Raw genomic sequence first — 12,570 nt, 5'->3', positions numbered from 1 at the left:
AGAGACCACAAACATAACCGCCCCCCCACCCATCAGCAAAGCCTGTGCCAGTGACCATGCTGGTCCTTAGAAAGCCCTTCCTCAGAGTCTCTTCAATCCTCACCTAACCCACTTACCCTCTTCTCCCCTGCTCTGTCCCCCTCACCCCTTCCCTTCAACGTCCTCTTGCTCTTCATTTTGCTTTCTATTTAGCTTGTCCCTTCCTAACTAACCTCCCCACCCCAAAATTTTTTGGAATAATATGGTGTTTACTGCCATCCCCTTGTTCACTCTGCTTGCGTTACATCCCTTTCCTTCACCCTGGGTCTGTCTTGTCTATTTAGATTGTAAGCTCTTTGGGGCAGGGACCACCCATTACTCTGTGTGTGCACAATGCCTAGTGCAATGGTGCCCCACTCTCGACTGGTTCTTAGGCACAACCATACAGAACTTTAATAACAATAATAATTTACACCCATCAAATTCCATTTGCTTCAGAGGAGTAGCTCCTGATTTACATGGGTGGAAATGAGATCAGAATTCAGGGCAACTGTAATTAGTGGTCTGGAACATTACATGCTCTTTTAAGCAGGGCAGTTATCTGCATTAGTGATTTGAAGAGAAGTTAGAGAAATTAAAAACAAAAAGATATTGTTACATAAGTATGTGTGCTAAGTAATCACACATATTCAGGCAGAGAGAGATTGATTAAAGGCGCTTGAATCATGAATGGAGTTGCCAGTTTTCAGGAGATAATTAAGATATGTCTTTGGCCTATACAATCTGATGATCTCATTATCTTCATTATTAATTAGGTTCTGCTCCTCATGTTTCAGCTCCAGTTTCTTGTCATTATCATGACTAGCCTGCAAGTGAAAGGCTGGTGGACTTGAGAGAAACAATTCTCCTTCTGACTCCAGTATAGGGCTCTGTTCAGGGGGTGATAGGGAAGGAGGCGCCAGCCTTAAGTCAAGAGGTTAGAAAAGCAGTTGCAGGGCTTTGTATGAGATCTGCAAGGCATCATACAGTGAACCTTTCAACAGCCTTATTCTGTGAAATATTTACCAGGCAAGAGATTTGGAAGTCAATGGGAGATGAAATTGGTCAATGCCTCCAAATGTGAAGCCAGGTGTAATTTAGGCCCCTACGTTTAGATTTAGCTGCATCATTCTAAGCACCCAAATTTGAAAGTTTTGCCCTTTAATTTCTCAGGACTCTGCTGAGCACGTCCTATGAGGTACTGGGGGCTTTCCACTCCTATCAAAGTCAAGAAGAGTGAAGGCGCTGAAAACCTCCCAGGATGTGCTTCAGTTTTCTTTTCTGTAGTGTAAGGATAATGATATTTGCCCACCTCCTAGGCATGGTGTGAAATAGCCCACCCAAACAGTGCTAAAATCCTGCCGTTGCAGGAATACCCCCAGGATCATGACCCCCACCCAGGGTAGGGTGAGACTCTAGCACAATGTCTGCACCAGGGTTTATGAAGTGCTGAGTAATGCAAACCACTGCAGGCTGCTCCAAGAGACCAGTGTGTATGAACAGCAAGACAAATGGCATCATCATAAATTAACCTTGGCTCCTCTGCTCAACTCACAATAGGTACTGGACAGGATTCAAAGTACACAGCACTTTGAATGCAGCACGTTTGGTGGGCTGAATTTAGAAAAGGACCCAAACAGAGCGAAGAGGGAGGCTGACCTATTGCTGTTGGCAGTGTTTTTAGAGAGGAGGGTGCCTTACAGCTGGGCACAGCACAGGCATTCTTTGTCATTGTACAGCTTTTTGAAAAACCAGAAACGAGGTGATTCAATTTATGACACTACAAAGCACGTGATGCTAAAAGTCTGTATGCACATGCATGTGCGTGCATACACACAACCTCCTCGTGTGCTATAGGATAAGTCAATAGTGTGCTAATCTGGACATCCTGCTTGGCTTATTACATACCAACCCTCTGCAGAAGGGTAGACTGCCCCCGACACTCAGATATTAGGGGGGTGAGGACCATGTCGGTAACTAGATAAGAATAAAATAGCACTGTACTTTTGAGCATCAATGCTATTTTGATTCAGGAGCTTTTAACTGTGCCACTTTGTCAGGATGTTACCTGAGTGCCAAAGAGTTGGTAACTGCCCATTTTCATGCATGGGATTTCACTCCTGGGAACTATTCAATCACTTGTCAATATAAGTAAACGTAAGGACCTATGAGCGAGCTATTTTGGTACCATGCAGCTTGCAATGTATTGCTCCAAATCTGCGCCTATCTGAGACCCCGTGGTCATCAATAAGCTGCACAAATACAATGGCCATTTGGAACTTCACAGTGACAAGGGACAGAAGTCAGATCCTCCAGAAACACAGACCCCCTACTTCTTGGGCTAAAGGAGAAAGTCTGATAGAGGTCCATTGTGCCTGTAAGGCCATTGTAAGGGGCAGCACTGAGGGAGACACAACACCCATAGGGGCGGGGGGAGGGAGGGGCACTGGGAGGCATTCTCCTGGACCTCCCCTGTTGCACCAATGGGAGACTAAGTTGTGAAACCTCTTTCTAGGGGAGCAACACATTAGGGAACTGGGCTGGAGCCATGGTCTGATACTCCCTGTCTAGTAGAGGCAGAGAACAATTTGGTAGCAGCCCCTGCATTCCCCAAGTGCAGGTGTTGCTACTCTGGGCAGCTTTGCACAGGCCATGCAAGTGGGTGCTCCTTACCCCTCCCTCCCAGGTGCATGGCTGCCATCTTGCTATTCGATGTTAGCAATAAAGTGTCTACGACACACACTTGTGGAGTTCTGCTTCCTTCCAGAAGAAGACAGCAGTGCTCATCCAGTACAGTTTGTGCTGCATTCCTCTCCATAAGGGACAAAAAACACAAACCAAAAAAATTTAACAAATATTAACATATTTATGTAATTGTGAAATATGAAGGAACTGAACTTTCATATCAGTGGAGAGGAAAGACAGAGCATAACAACCAACGCTTAATCAGAATTAACTTTAATAAGAGAGAGAGATGGGCCTATCTGGTGGTTATATTTATTGCTTAATAATGTTTTCATACAGGCATGCCTTAGCACGCAGTGAATGGTTAAGAGTCATATATTTTATAGGAATTTTGTTCAGTAACACTTTATATCAACAAGACATTTATAAATTCTTAATTATTGCTATGTAATACATTACACAGCCCTGGGTAGCGTACTTCGTAATAAATTGAATTCATATATTAAACATTAGTATACATTGTCTTAACTTTCATATCTTAAAATAATATCCTTTTCAATTGGCTTTATCTTATCATCTGTTAAACATTTATTACTTGTACACATCAGTCAACACAATACTTGTACACATCAGTCAACACAAGTTATTAAAGAATATATCTGCATCTAGTAATCATTTTACAAATATATACAAATGCATTGCACTGTGTACCTTAAAGTAATACTGGGTATAATCAATAATAACAACAAAGACATTTCCTACTTGTATCTGTGGGGTAGCTATGAAAAAATGTATTATGCAGGTAGCTGTCTTATTTATTACTGTTATTTATTCTGGAATGACTATGACATACAATCATCTCTTTCAAACTGAGCCCTGTAAGGCAAAGAGGTTCGAGAAGTTTTCTGTTTAATAAGGAATGAAAGTGTCAACTCCTTCCAGACCTTTCATAAAAAGTGCTCCACCATTATTTTAGTTCAGCAAATGGAAAAAGGTATGTGGGCAAATTTCTGCTCTTAGTTTCACCATTGTTCATTGAGCGTAGAATAATAGAAGATTAGGGTTGGAAGAGACCTCAGGAGGTCATCTAGTCCAACCCCCTGCTCAAAGCAGGACCAACACCAACTAAGTCATCCCAGCCAGGGCTTTGTCAAGCCAGACCTTAAAAACTGAGTAACTTCATTACTCAAAGCCAATTGAGTTGCACCAGTGTGAGATCAGAATAAGGCCCATGTGTGTTGAAATGCCACTCTAAGGAAAAAGGCTATGTTCTGCAGATCTGCACTGTGGATGTTCCGGCTCTGGAGCTTGGGCTCTCAAGCGTAGGGGTCAGGTGGTCTTGAAAGCCTGAGCACCAGCCACACATTGCTATTTTGAGTCTGTTAATCTGTGCTGGGAGACTTGCTCCCAGCTGCAGTGTTAGACATACCCTGGAGGGCTCACTGTGAACGCAAGGATCTGAGCATGGAGTTCTTAGTGCAGGAGTGGGGCCTAATAGGTAGCTTAGTTGTATGTATGTGAACAGTAGTGTATATTGGCTTGATGTGCATGTTTCTTTCTTGCAAAATCCCTTCATTAAATTAAACCTCAGATTAGATCTGAAGCAATGTCTCCCATCCCTCATCAGAAAAGGAAGTATTTTCAGTCTTTTGTTAAACCGATTAAACAGTTTCAGAAGCTAGTTCTGTTAATTGCTTTAGGCTTTGCACAAAAGGGTTGAGGCTAATTAATTTCTTAATTTTCTTTCTTTCTTTTGAATTAGAATAATTTTTAATTTATAAAAGAGTCATCTTCTATTATGAAAACGAGAACAGATTCAGGCAGCATCTGTAGCATGCAACTTTAAGACAGTGAATGGATTTACATGGCAAACAGACATCAGTATAGTCCAGCTTCAGTGATATACTCCATTCTAAACTCCAGTTGTAGTGTGTTAAGAGCTCTCAGAAGTTTTGGGTTTCCATTCATTCTTTTCCCTCAATGAGGCTTAGAAAGCTTTGATGGACTGAGGGGAAAAAAAGCCAATAGAAAGGATGTCATGGGTTGGGTAAAACATATATGAATTTAGAAATAAACAACAACAAAAAACTGGAAAAGATGGTGAAGTATGAGAGGAAAGAGAGAAATTTCTGAATAACCAGAATTCCCTGCATGATTCCCTGAACCAGAACCCTCCACTATGTGAATCCTTGAAATCTTTCAGAATTCCCTATGGCCTTGATTCAATACATCTAGTGAACTGGGCACTGGACTGGACTCTGTAGACGTGGGTTGTATTCCTGCCGCTAGCATGAATCTGCTGTGTGACCTCGGGCAAGTCAGTTCCCTTTTCTGTACTTCTGTTTCACTCCCACCCTTTTTCTGTCTCCTCTGCATAGACTGTCTGGGCCCCAAAGGGTTTACAGCCTCTTATAGTGTGGGTCCAGTGACTAGCACAATGGAGTCCAGATCTTGGTTGGGCTTCTAGGTGTCACTATAGGGACTTTAGCATGTAAATCTAAAGCATTTAATGCTTTGCTTAATTGGGGTGTATAGCTAAGAACTAGAGTTAAAAATTCAGTAGTGGCTCTTTCAGTGGTAATATCAGCAAGACTTCACAATTGTTTTAAAATGGCCTCAGTTAACTGGGGGGCAGGTGGGGTGGGGGCTGACAGCAGGTTTCAGAATGTGGCAGCTTACAGGAGAAATAATTGTGTACTGGATCAGTCTTTTCTTGTTCAACTCCTTAATTATTATTGGTTTCAGAGTAGCAGCCGTATTCAGAGTATTTGCAAAAAGAAAAGGAGTACTAGTGGCACCTTAGATTAAATTGGTTAGTCTCTAAGGTGCCACTAGTACTCCTTTTCTTAATTGTTATTGCTCTTTTCAACTTCCTTTGGGCCACATTCTGCCATATGATACACTTCAGTGTGGTATGTGTCTAAGGACAGAATTTGGTCTGATGACTGGAATTTTACAGAGGGTGATCAGTTGCTGCTATTTGTCTGGGCTTGAGTCATCCAATGCAAACTCACAGAAACAGATTTTTTTTTAATGTTTTTGTTTTCATTTCTTGATTTTGGCCCATAATTTGCTAGCATACAACTGTGGTGAGACATTGTGAAAAAGGAAGTTGCACAACTTCAGAAAACTAAAGTGAACTCAAGGTTACAACTTCTGTAATGTTTTGATCCCTTTTTGTATTTTTTGCTTTTCTCCTGCTGCTCACATTACTTACAATGAAATGGAAGGTTTCAGAGTAGCAGCTGTGTTAGTCTGTATTCGCAAAAAGAAAGGGAGTACTTGTGGCACCTTAGAGACTAACAAATGGAAGAACACAATACGCTAAGTGTCCTAAGCATATTTCTTTTGATTTGTGAGACAAGATGGGTGAGTTAATATCTTTTATTGGACCAACTTCTGCTGGTGAGGTAGACAAGCTTTTGAGCCACACAGAGCTCTTCTTCAGATCTGGAAATCCCAGGTCACAGCAAAATGCAAGATGGAACAGATTGTTTAGCATACGTAGTTAGCACATATTGTAAAAAGAAAAGGAGTACTTGTGGCACCTTAGAGACTAACCAATTTATTTGAGCATGAGCTTTCGTGAGCTACAGCTCACTTCATCGGATGCATACCGTGGAAACTGCAGCAGACATTATATACACACAGAGATCATGAAACAATACCTCCTCCCACCCCACTGTCCTGCTGGTAATAGCTTATCTAAAGTGATCATCAAGTTGGGCCATTTCCAGCACAAATCCAGGTTTTCTCACCCTCCACCCCCCCCCCCCCCCCCCCACACACACACACACACAAACTCACTCTCCTGCTGGTAACGGGCTGCTTCTGAATACAGTGGTGTTCTGTGATTTGTTTGGGAGCATAAATAAATGAATACAATCAGGAACCAGGGTAAAAAAATGGAAAAGAGATTTCTGAAAAGGCAATGGCTTCTACTAAAAGAAGGAAGCAGGTATCATTGTCTTTGGCAATTACAGTGTGGCCTGTAGCCTGATTTGGCTGGCTAAGCCACTGTACCATGCTGTGGGGTGTCAGTAGCCATCCAGCACTTGCTCCATTGCACAGTGGTCTAAGATCTTTCACCTGTGCCTCAGAGCAAAGGAAATTCCAGTGCTTGCCACTGTCCACACTAATGCATGTGAGATCCAGGCTTTTTAATTTTATTTTTAAAGCCAAACTTAGATTCTCAGGAACCCAAAGCAGCTCCACATTTTAACATTTGTATTTAAAATATTTTCGGATCAAGTGAGAGGCACCAATGGAGATTTACAAATAGAAATTACAAGGGAGTTTTTGAAAGTTTCATCAAAACAAATTGTAAAAAGTGGTCCTTTCATAAGGTGCACCTGAAGAAGTGGGGGGTTTTACCCACAAAAGCTTATGCCCAAATAAATCTGTTAGTCTTTAAGGTGCCACCAGACTCCTCGTTGTCCTTTCATAAGAGTGGTAGACTACAAAAACTGTCTAAAATGTAGTCTCGATAGGAAAGCATTTCCCTCTCAACTTGTGAGATTTAGGAACATAGATAATGAAAGTGTGTGGGGTAAGGTTGGTTTGTTTGGTCCCTGCACTCCGAACCTGAATGATGATGGCCCATTAACAAATGAATCCCTTCACCAAGGTCAGGGAGGCTGAATGAATTTGACACCTGGTTTAGTAACTTGTCCTGCCGGCTTTGCAAGGCTGACCCAAACACTCCCCACAAAATAGGATGACCAGACAGCAACTGTGAAAAATCGGGACAGGGGTGTGTGTGGGGGGGTAATAGCCTATATAAGAAAAAGACCCAAAAAGCGGGACATCTGGTCACCCTACCACAAAAGCCTGTTTGGTATCTCACTAAGCGGGTGGGAGACGCCCACACACAGACCTGTTCTCAGGCTAACTCACACTGTGCGAGATGCCCCATCTGGGATTAATTTACTGTGGTTCCGGCAAGGGGGTTTTTGCTGAGTGTTTCAAATCTCCCTTGATGCTGGATTGAAAACGCCCCCCGGCCTCGCCCTGCCCAGCCTGGGAGCAGCCCCCGGCCTCCGAACTGTTGCCTTGAGTTTGAGCCGTGAATGACCTCCCCAGCCCCTCCTCTTTGGAATCTTCATACGCCCAGCATTGTGATGTCACGGCACTGATACCGAGCGGATACAATGAAACCCCGGCTCTCCTAGCAACCGCCAGCGGGGGCGTGGCTTTCGCGCTACTCACTGTTGCCTAAGGTGGGGAGAGGGGAGACGCGCGGGTGCTGCCGCGGAGCGGGTGTTCCCAGCTCGCTGCGGCTTTCCGGGCGCCGGCTGCTTCTCCCTGCCCCCTTCCGCCGGGCTGGAAGTGGGGGGAGAATCCCTCCTTTCCGCCAGGTAAGCCAGGGGGAGAGAGGCAAGACAGAGGCTCAGGGAGAGGCAGAGAGAGCGACAGGGTGGAAAAGAAGAAAGGGACCCGAGAGAGGGAAGGTTGCTGCAGCCACCTCCCTCCGGAGTGACCCCCAAGGCGGAAGTTTGGAGAGTAACAAGCGGAGGGCTGTGTCTCTCCCTGGGCCTGGAGTCGGGGGTATCTGCTCCTGGGTAAGGCTGCCTAAGCCGAGCTTCGCTGTTCCGCAACTTCCCCCAATTGATCAGAGAGAAGGGAGAGGCTTGGGCTGGTTCCCCACGGCCCTGAGAGAGCAGGAGCTGGGCTTTCATTCACCTGCCTCCTCTTGTTTCCCTCCGTTCCCTTCGCTGCTTGCCAGGCTGGCAGCCCTTCCCCGAGGGGTTGGAGAGGAGCTTGCTCCATTTCGTCCGCGATTCTGGGGGTGGGGGCAGAGGGGAGGGCACTTACCTGTTCTTCCGAGGCCCCAGTGTCAGGCGTCGGGGGCTTGCAAGCGGAATTCGAGAGGGGCTTGAGCTCTGTCGGAACTGGTCAGTTTACTGCTGTGTGTCTAGTGATAAATACACCGATGACCATGTTGCAGCCTGGAAGCAGATTATGTAATTTCTACAGATCTTTACTTTGGTCTACACAGGGTCACTTACTCTTGCTATTTTTGCAGTGGGCAAGGGAAAGCTTCTCTCTGTTCCATGACTTTTCAGATTGCTTGTGGTTTTGGTTTTTTTGCTTGTATCATGTCTTTTGAAGTGGTAGAAATCCCGGCAATAAAACTTAAATATCTAAACTGTTAGCCTGCTTTGATACATACATTTCTTCTCCCTCCCTCCCCCCACCACTGCTTTAAATACATGAAATTGAAATGTGTAATAATAATCACACCCATACAACCCACCCCAGTAATAGCGGGTGATCTTAGCTAATATAAATGTGTCAGTAGGCTACTACTGTTGCGTTCCAGGAATACTTTAAAATGGGAAAAATCATAAAGCGGTAGGGGATTCTGTCAGCATTCAAACATGATAACCTGGGGGCTTCAGTGAAGGCATGTACCTGGGTTTCTCTTTGCGAGAGAGTCAATCTCAGTAACGCACTGTGCCCCAAAACGTTTTAATCTGTCATTTTGGGGTATTTTAAGTAACTGTGGGCTGCTGAGTCTGAGGTTTAAAGCTAAAAAAGTTACTGTTTATGTTTAGAACCAAAGCCACAGACGTATCAGAATTGTAGCCTGAATCTCAGGTCCGTATCATAGGCATCTCTTGTTATATTAGCAAACCGATGGGATTTCCATAACTTCTTTTTAAAACCTTTTTCAATAGCACAATCATGGTTGTGATTGTATCTACCTTCGATAAGCAGGCTGGTGGAGTAGACTGTCTTCTCTGAATAGCTTCTGAAAGAAGTATTTGTAATGATACTTACAGAGATGTCTACACTATGCTTTACAGCTGTGTGTGTTAATATGATAAAACAACTGAAAATTGAAGGGTAGAGGCATACCCTATGTTGATGGAACTAGAATTTGTGATAGCCCTGATCTTAGCATTTGTGTTTCTCGCAGGTGGGGCGTTACAATGTGGTTTATATGCAGGCCCAGCATTAATATTTCTTAAACTAGTCTAATTAGTCATTCAACATTAAGTAAATAATCTTAAAGAGTAAGTGAGGAGGAGTGAGTTTGTTTTTTTTTAAACAGGCACTGCAGATGGTGAATTGGGAGTTAGGGAGGATATTAGGGCATAATTTTTACAAACCTTAGCTTCTACTTTCATTTTAAAGATTACACTCCCAGTTATGCCTGTGTCAGAGAGTTCTGTACCGCATAGCCAGTAACTTCGTGTTAGCCCAGCCTTGTAGCAAATAGCACCATCTTAAACAGCTGCAAGGACTGAGAGCTTACTCCCTCCTAAGAGGTATCAGAGTTTAGGTGGGACTCTTTGATCTTGAATGTGAGGTAAACTAGGGTTTGTCTACATGGGACACCCAGGGAAAATTAATCCAAATTAACAAAAGGGGTGCATTTAAACTGGTTTAGTTAATCTAAATTAAATCCCTGTATGGATGCGGTATTCTAATGTAGTTTAACTAATCCACTTGAACAGGTCATTCAGATTAACTTTCTTGCAGGTCCACGTGTAGATAAGCTCTAGCTATAGCCCCAACCAAAAATGCATCTTTAATCATAAAAAGAAAAGGAGTACTTGTGGCACCTTAGAGACTAACCAATTTATTTGAGCATAAGCTTTTGTGAGCTCACGAAAGCTTATGCTCAAATAAATTGGTTAGTCTCTAAGGTGCCACAAATCCTCCTTTTCTTTTTGCGAATACAGACTAACACGGCTGTTACTCTGAAACCTATCTTTAATTATATTTGCCATGCCCTCACCAACACAGGCTGCTCACCAATTTGTTTCCCAAGGCAAGATTTTCTCCTTGTGCTATGGAAATTGTGGGGTGTTCTCTCTCCAAACGCTTTGGGTTTGAAACTGTTCATCTTCCCCAGGTTCCCTTCCTCTCTAGTGAGTGCAGTGTCACATAATCCATCCAGGAGTAGGCAGCATCTCAGGAGTAAACAGTTTTAGTTTCCTTCTCTTTGCTGGAGTCCTTGGCAGACTTGCTATATGACCTGAATAGCAATGGTGTAGACAAGGATAGGCAACTATTCTAGAGTGCAAGGTCTTAAGGGCAGAGACTATCTTCTAATTATGGGGACCTTATCAGAGCCTCTAGTCACTACCATCAATAATAAATAAAGTGAAGGCTGCAATAGGGCAGGCTTTGAATGGTGGTAAAGCTCCAGTTAAACAATGTTTGCACAGAGCAGGGTAGTGTAACTACTCTTAATGTGTGTGTGAAACTTAACAGTTAAACTTTAGCTGCTGCACTACTGCAAAATTCCAGTGTTGATGTGCTGCATTGGCCCGAGAGTGACCAGACAGCAAGTGTGAAAAATCAGGATGGGGTGAGAGATAATAGGAGCCTATATAAGAAAAAGACCCCAAAATCGGGACTGTCCCTCTAAAATCCGGACATCTGGTCACCCTAATTGGCACAGTTTAACCTCCTGCAAACTGTGGCTTATACTGGAGCAGTGTCTACAATAGGGTTTACAGTAGAGCAGAGCAGCTGTGTTGTTGTAGTAACTCTGGTGGTTAAAACTCTAACATAAAGGAGCCCCGTAATCTATGTCCCCAATCCTACATGCTGGGCCAAATAGACCGCTCCTCCATGATCGTTCATATGACCTAGGCTCGGGTATAATGGTCCACCCAGCTGGAACAGCTTGCAGGATTGGGACCTAGCTTAAAATAAGCAAGTGTAACAAACAAAAGAAGAAAATGGGGAAGAACAGCATTCTGACAGCAATGTTTTGTTGTTAGGATGCATTCTGCTCTTTTGCAATATTAACAGAATGCTGGTGGTTTTTAAAATTCTCTCTCCCATCTTCTCAGCCATGCGGTACAGAAGTGGTGACTTGTTTTGTATTGTTGTATGATTTTATGATAAAATCAACAGTAATCATAACTTTAAAAAGTAAAGTTCCCCCTTTCCCTGCATTACTCTGTCAAAAGGCAGCTGTTCACACAAACTGTGATGTAACAAGAAAGGTGAAGTTTCTGTCTGTAAGAGGCTAAATTAGCTGTATTCTGTGATAGACTATGCCTAGAAGGTTTCAGATGCATCCAATGAAGTGAGCTGTAGCTCACGAAAGCTTATGCTCAAATAAATTGGTTAGTCTCTAAAGTGCCACAAGTCCTCCTTTTCTTTATGCCTAGAAGGGCTTATTACTTCTATTGAATGCTACTTTAGAATTCTGCTGTAGTTGTGTTCCTTTGTGTGCAAAAAAAAAAAAAAAAAAACCCCAACAACCCCACAACAGCAACAAAATACCCCAACAAAGGCATGTTTAACACCCTACTAAAGAAGTGGAGATCACAGATCAGAAAAGAATAACCACTTCCCACACAGACGCTCACCCTCCTCTTCTCCACACTGTTTGGGCTATCCACTCCCTTTGAGAGAGAGTTTTCCCAAGGGCACAAGTTCATTGTAATTGCTCTCTGACCAAGCCAGTATTTGTTTGCAGAAAACACACGTGTACAGTGAACTCTATGCAGCCCTTGCGTGTATTGCCCTCTGCATACAGACTATTGACCCATTGGAGCAGATTGGGAGAAATACCACCTGGTATTTTCAGGCACGTGACTAGCTGAACTGGTCTTGCTGGCTCAAATTCCATATTGTAATTGCATCTTACACTGCTTTCTATGTTGGCAACTTAAGAAAAAGAAAAAAAGCTTTAGTGTCTTAACATGGTTAAACTGAAACCTAAACAGCTAACGTACGAGTTGATCCCCTTTAGTGTATCTTTCTTCTTGGGGGTATATGTTACAGGCTTTGTTGTGAACGAAAGTTCTAGTTAAGGCTATGTTCAGGCTTCTATTAAAAATGAATCCTGTCTTTTCACAGGCTTGTAACAAGTGGAGTTCTAGATCTCTTTGACTC

At 43.2% G+C, this 12,570-nt stretch overlaps 1 protein-coding gene across 4 annotated transcripts in view; it reads left to right on the top strand.

Annotated features, from left to right (window-relative positions):
* The window catches only part of RAB11FIP4 (RAB11 family interacting protein 4), a 196,731-nt gene that overhangs the window by 152,613 nt on the left and 31,548 nt on the right, over positions 1 to 12,570 (top strand). The window contains exon 1 of one of the 4 annotated variants that reach the window (XM_084648386.1): positions 7,923 to 8,060. The exons of the other annotated variants lie outside the window; for them this stretch is intronic. The gene's annotated coding sequence lies outside the window, so the exon portion shown is untranslated. Of the gene's footprint in view, positions 1 to 7,922; positions 8,061 to 12,570 lie in introns of those variants that run through there. 4 annotated transcript variants of the gene reach the window in all.

The sequence above is a fragment of the Lepidochelys olivacea genome (genome assembly GCF_965140295.1).
Source record: "Lepidochelys olivacea isolate rLepOli2 genome assembly, chromosome: 14".
Taxonomy (NCBI): domain Eukaryota; kingdom Metazoa; phylum Chordata; order Testudines; family Cheloniidae; genus Lepidochelys; species Lepidochelys olivacea.
The sequence above is the reverse complement of the archived record's forward strand: the minus strand, read 5'-3'. Positions and strand labels throughout refer to the sequence as shown.